Source organism: Mustelus asterias, chromosome 5, assembly GCF_964213995.1.
Source record: "Mustelus asterias chromosome 5, sMusAst1.hap1.1, whole genome shotgun sequence".
Taxonomy (NCBI): Eukaryota; Metazoa; Chordata; class Chondrichthyes; order Carcharhiniformes; family Triakidae; genus Mustelus; species Mustelus asterias.
Window position 1 is genome coordinate 1,625,797 of NC_135805.1, and position 6,000 is coordinate 1,631,796.

The window sequence follows — 6,000 nt, forward strand, 5'->3', positions numbered from 1 at the left end:
AGAACCATAAACAAAAATATACAATACAGCAAATTCAGTGTAATGGATAACTAATGCAAAAAATCTAAGCAAAATATATTTAAATTGAATGCACAAAGAATGGGGGCGACACGCTGGCACAGTGGTTAGAACTGCCACCTCACAGTGCCAGGGACCTGGGTGGCACTGCCAACTCACAGTGCCAGGGACCCAGGTGGCACTGCCACCTCAGTGCCAGGGACCCAGGTGGCACTGCCACCTCAGTGCCAGGGACCCAGGTGGCACTGCCACCTCAGTGCCAGGGACCCAGGTGGCACTGCCACCTCACAGTGCCAGGGACCCAGGGCACTGCCACCTCACAGTGCCAGGGACCCGGGGCACTGCCACCTCACAGTGCCAGGGACCCGGGGCAGCACGGTGGCACAGTGGTTAACACTGCTACCTCACAGCGCCAGGGACCCGGGGCAGCACGGTGGCACAGTGGTTAACACTGCTGCCTCACAGCGCCAGGGACCCGGGGCAGCACGGTGACACAGTGGTTAACACTGCTGCCTCACAGCACCAGAGACCCGGTTCAATTCCAACTTTACGTCACTGTCTGTGTGGAGTTTGCACGTTCTCCCCGTGTCTGCGTGGTTTTCCTCCGGGTGCTCCAGTTTCCTCCCACATTTTGAAAGGTGTGTGGGTTAGGTTGATTGGCCATGCTAAATTGCCCCTTAACGTCAGCGGATTAGCAGGGTAGATACATGGGGTTACAGATTGGGCCTGGGTAGATTGTTGTTCGTGCAGTTTTGATGGACTGAATGGCCTTCTTCTGCACTGGGGATTCTATGATTTGTAACAAGATGAGTTGATATCACAGATTGTAAAATCTGAGTATGGTGTATTCACTATTACAGAAACATGGTTACAAGGTGACCAGGAGTGGGTGCTCAACATTCCGGAGTATACCATGCTCCAAAAGATCAGGTCAAAGGAGAAAGGATGTGGGATGGCATTGTGCTAACTACTGTGCCACCATGCTGCCCTAGACATTGTATTCACTGGAGGTTAGAAGAGTAAGAGAGGATCTCATAGGAACTTATAAAATTCTAACCGGGTAAGACAGGGTGGATTCAGAAAGAATGTTCCCAATGGTGGGGGAGTCCAGAACTAGGGGTCAGAGTTTGAGGATAAGGGATAAACCTTTTAGAACTGAGGTGAGGAGAAATTTCTTCACCCAGAGGGTGGTGAATGTGTGGAATTTGCTACCACAGAAAGTAGTTGAGGCCAAAATGTTGTCTGATTTCAAGAAGAAATTAGATATAGTTCTTGGGCTAAAGGGATCAAGGGATATGGGGGGGGATGGGAAGGGGGAATCAGGATATTGAATTTGATCATCAGCCATGATCAAAATGAATGGCAGAGCAGGCTTGAGGGGCCGAATGGCCTCCTCCTGCTTCTAGATTCTGTGTTTCTATGTATGCAGGTGGAGCAGATGGTGAAGAAGGAAAATGGTATATTGACTTTCATAGTGAGAGGATTTCAGTATAGGTGCAGGGATACCTTGCTGCAATTATACAGGGTCTTGGTGAGGCCACATCTGCAATATTGTGTGTAGTTTTGGTGTCCTTATCTGAGGAAGGATGTTCTCCATGTAGAGGGAGTACAGAGAAGGTTTGCGAGACTGATGCCTGGGATGGTGGGACTGATGTATGAGGGGAGATTGAGTCGGGTAGGATTGTTTTTGCTGGAGTTTAGAAGAATGAGGGGGGATCTCATAGAAACCTAAAAAATTCTACCAGCGCTAGACAGGGTAGAGATGCAAGAAGGAGCAGCCATGATCTGACATAGGTAGGAAGAGGGAAGGGGTCATGAAAAGAGAATATAGGGAGTTAGGTAGACAGTTGAGAAGGAGGAAAGCAAAGGTAGTAATCTCAGGATTGCTGCCTGTGCCACGGGAAGGTGAGGGCAGGAGTGGAGTGAGGTGGAGGATAAATGCGTGGCTGAGGGACTGGAGCAGGGGCAGGGATTCGGGTTCCTGGATCATTGGGACCTCTTTAGGGGCAGGTGTGATCTGTATAAAAAAGACGGGTGGCACTTGAATCCCAGGGGGACCAATATCCTGGCAGGAATGTTGGCTAAGGCTACTGGGGAGACTTTAAACTAGAAAGGTTGGGGGGAGGGAATCGAGATGAGGTGACTGGGAGCGAGGAGGGTAGCCCACAAATAGAGAAGGATTGTAGACAGTGTAAGAGGGAGAATAGACGGGTGATGGAGAAGGGGAGAGCTCAGACCAATGGTTTGAGATGTGTCTATTTTAACGCCAGGAGTGTAGTGAATAAAGTGGATGAGCTTAGAGTGTGGATCGATGCTTGGAAGTGTGATGTGGTGGCCATTATGGAGACTTGGGGACAGTGACAGGATTGGATACTTCAGGTGCCGCGTTTCAGATGTTTCAGAAAGGACAGAGAGGGAGGCAGAAGGGGGGGGGGGTGGGAGTGGCACTGCTGATCGGGGATAGTGTCACAGCTGTAGAGAAGGTGGAAACCATGGAGGGATTGTCTACGGAGTCTCTCTGTGGGTGGAAGTTCAGAGTGGGAAGGGGTCGATAACTTTGCTGGGTGTTTTCTATAGGCCGCCCAATAGTAACAGGGATGTTGAGGAGCAGATAGGGAAACAGATCCTGGAGAGATGTAGTAATAACAGGGTTGTCGTGATGGGAGACTTTAATTTCCCAAACATCGATTGGAATATCCCTAGGGTAAGGGGTTTGGATGGGGAGGAGTTTGTGAGGTGTGTTCAGGAGGGTTTCCTGACACAGCATGTGGATAAGCCGACAAGAGGAGAGGCTATACTCGAACTGGTACTGGCAAATGAGCCTGGACAGGTGTCGGATCTCTCAGTGGGGGAGCATCTTGGGGATAGTGATCATAACTCTATCTCCTTTACGCTAGCATTGGAAAGAGATAGGATCAGGCAAGCTAGGAAAGTGTTTATCTGGAGTAAGGGGAAATATGAAGCCATCAGGCAGGAGATTAGAGGCATAAATTGGAAGGAGGTATTCTCGAGGAAAAGTACCGAAGTAAGGTGGCAGATTTTCAAGGAATGTTTGTCTGGAGTTCTACATGACAACGTTCCAATGAGAGAGGGAGGTTTTGGTAGGTTACGGGAACCATGGTGCACGAAAGCTGTGCTGAACCTAGTCAAAAGGAAAAGGAAAGCGTACAATAGGTTCAGAGAGCTAGGCGATGATGGGAATCTAGATGAGTATACGGCTTGTAGGAAGGGGCTTAAGAAGGAAATTAGGAGAGCCAGAAGGGGTCACAAGAAGGCCTTGGCAGGTAAGATTAAGGAGAACCCTAAGGCGTTCTATAAATATGTGAAGAGTGAAAGGATGAGATGTGAAGGAATAGGACCTATAAAATGTGAAGGTGAGAAAGTCTGTACGGAACCGGAAGAAATAGCAGAGGTGCATAATGAATATTTTACCTCGGTATTCACGGTGGAAAAAGACCTGGGTGGTTGTACTACAGGATTGCGGCGGACTGAGAAGATTGAGTTGTTGACATTAAGAAAGAGGATGTGTTGGAAATTTTGAATAGCATCAAGATAGATAAGTTGCCGGGACCGGATGGGTTGTACCCCAGATTACTGTGGGAGGCGAGGGAAGAGATTGCAGAGCCTCTGGCGATGACCTTTGCGTCGTCGATGGAGACGGGAGAGGTTCCGGAGGATTGGAGGATTGAGGATGTGGTTCCTATATTCAAGAAAGGGAACAGGGATAGCCCAGGAAATTACCGACCGGTGACTCTAACCTCAGTGGTTGGTAAGTTCATGGAGAAGATCCTGAGGGACAGGATTTATGAACATTTAGAGAAGTTTAGTATGCTCAAAAGTAGTCAGCACAGCTTTGTCAAAGGCAAATCGTGCCTTACGAGCCTGGTGGAGTTCTTTGAAAATGTGACTAAACACATTGACGAAGGAAGAGCGGTGGATGTGGTCTATATGGACTTCAGCAAGGCGTTCGATAAGGTCCCCCATGCAAGACTTCTCGAGAAAGTGAGAGGGCACGGGATCCAAGGGGCTGTTGCCTTGTGGATCCAGAACTGGCTTGCCTGCAGAAGGCAGAGAGTGGTTGTAGATGGAGTGCCCCAGAGATCTGTTCTGGGACCCTTGCTGTTTGTCATTTTCATAAATGACCTGGATGAGGAAGTGGAGGGATGGGTTGGTAAGTTTGCCGACGACACGAAGGTTGGTATTGTTGTGGATAGTTTGGAGGGATGTCAGAAGCTGCAGCGTGACATAGATAGGATGCAGGACTGGGCGGAGAAGTGGCAGATGGACTTCAACCCGGATAAATGTGTAGTGGTCCATTTTGGCAGGTCAAATGGGACGAAGGAGTATAATATCAAGGGTAAGACTCTTAGCAGTGTAGAGGATCAGAAGGACCTTGGGGTCCGGGTCCATAAATCGGCCCCGCAGGTAGAGGAGGTGGTTAAGAAGGCGTATGGTGTGCTGGCCTTCATCAATCGAGGGATTGAGTTTAGGAGTCGGGAGATAATGATGCAGCTTTATAAGACCCTCGTCATTCCCCACTTAGAGTACTGTGTTCAGTTCTGGTCGCCTCATTACAGGAAGGATGTAGAAATTATTGAAAGGGTGCAGAGACAATTTACAAGGATGTTGCCTGGATTGGGTGGCATGCCTTATGAGAATAGGTTGAGGGAGCTCGGTCTTCTCTCCTTGGAGAGACGAAGGATGAGAGGTGACCTGATAGAGGTGTACAAGATGTGGAGAGATATAGATCGGGTGGATTCTCAGAGGCTTTTTCCCAGGGCTGAAATGGCTGCTACGAGAGGACACAGGTTTAAGGTGCTGGGGGGTAGCTACAGAGGAGATGTCAGGGGTAAGTTTTTCACTCAGAGGGTGGTGGGTGAGTGAAATCAGCTGCCATCGATGGTGGTGGAGGCAAACTCGATAGGGTCTTTTAAGAGACTTCTGGATGAGTACATGGGACTTAATAGGATTGAGGGTTATAGGTAGACTATTTCCTCGGGTGGATGGAGCTATTACAAGGGGGCATAACTATAGGGTTCATGGTGGGAGATATAGGAAGGATATCAGAGGCAGGTTCTTTACGCAGAGAGTGGTTGGGGTGTGGAATGGACTGCCTGCAGTGATAGTGGAGTCAGACACTTTACGAACATTTGAGCGGTTATTGGATAGGCACATGGAGCACACCAGGATGATAGGGAGTGAGATAGGTAGGGACATGACCGGCGCAATTTGTGGGCCGAAGGGCCTGTTTGTGCTGTAGTTTTTCTATGTTCTATGTCCTAAGGATGTTCCCCCGATGGTGAGGGTGTCCAGAATCAGGGGTCACAGTCTGAGGATGCAGGGTAGACTGTTTTAGAACAGAGATGAGGAGAATTCACTGCCACAGAAGGAGTTGTGTCCAAAGCGTTGTGTGATTTCAATAAGCAGTTAGATATAGTTCCTGAGGCTAAAGGGATGAAAGGATATCGGGGGGGGGGGGGCGTGGAGGGGGCGGGTGGCGGGTGGGGGGGGGTGGCGGGGGTGGGATCAGGATACTGGTTGGACAATCAGCCATTATCAAAATGAATGGCTCGAAGGGCCATATGTGTGATGACCCCTGACCAAACAGGGGCGCAGTATTCTGCAGCTGAGTATGATGGTGATGTGATGGTGTGTATGTGGGTGAGTGAGTGAGCGAGCGAGTGAGTGAGTGAGCGAGCGAGTGAGTGAGTGAGCGAGTGAGTGAGTGAGCGAGCGAGTGAGTGAGCGAGTGAGTGAGTGAGCGAGTGAGTGAGTGAGTGAACGAGTGAGTGAGTGAGCGAGTGAGTGAGTGAGCGAGTGAGTGAGCGAGTGAGTGAGTGAGCGAGCGAGTGAGTGAGTGAGTGAGTGAGCGAGTGAGTGAGTGAACGAGTGAGTGAGTGAGCGAGTGAGTGAGTGAGTAAACGAGTGAGCGAGTGAGTGAGCGAGTGAGTGAGTGAGCGAGTGAGTGAGTGAGCGAGTGAG

At 49.6% G+C, this 6,000-nt stretch overlaps 1 protein-coding gene across 2 annotated transcripts in view; it reads left to right on the forward strand.

The window, feature by feature from the left end:
* LOC144493336 (equilibrative nucleoside transporter 1-like) overlaps positions 1 to 6,000 on the forward strand; it is a 91,059-nt gene that overhangs the window by 11,874 nt on the left and 73,185 nt on the right. The gene's annotated exons all lie outside the window — the stretch shown is intronic.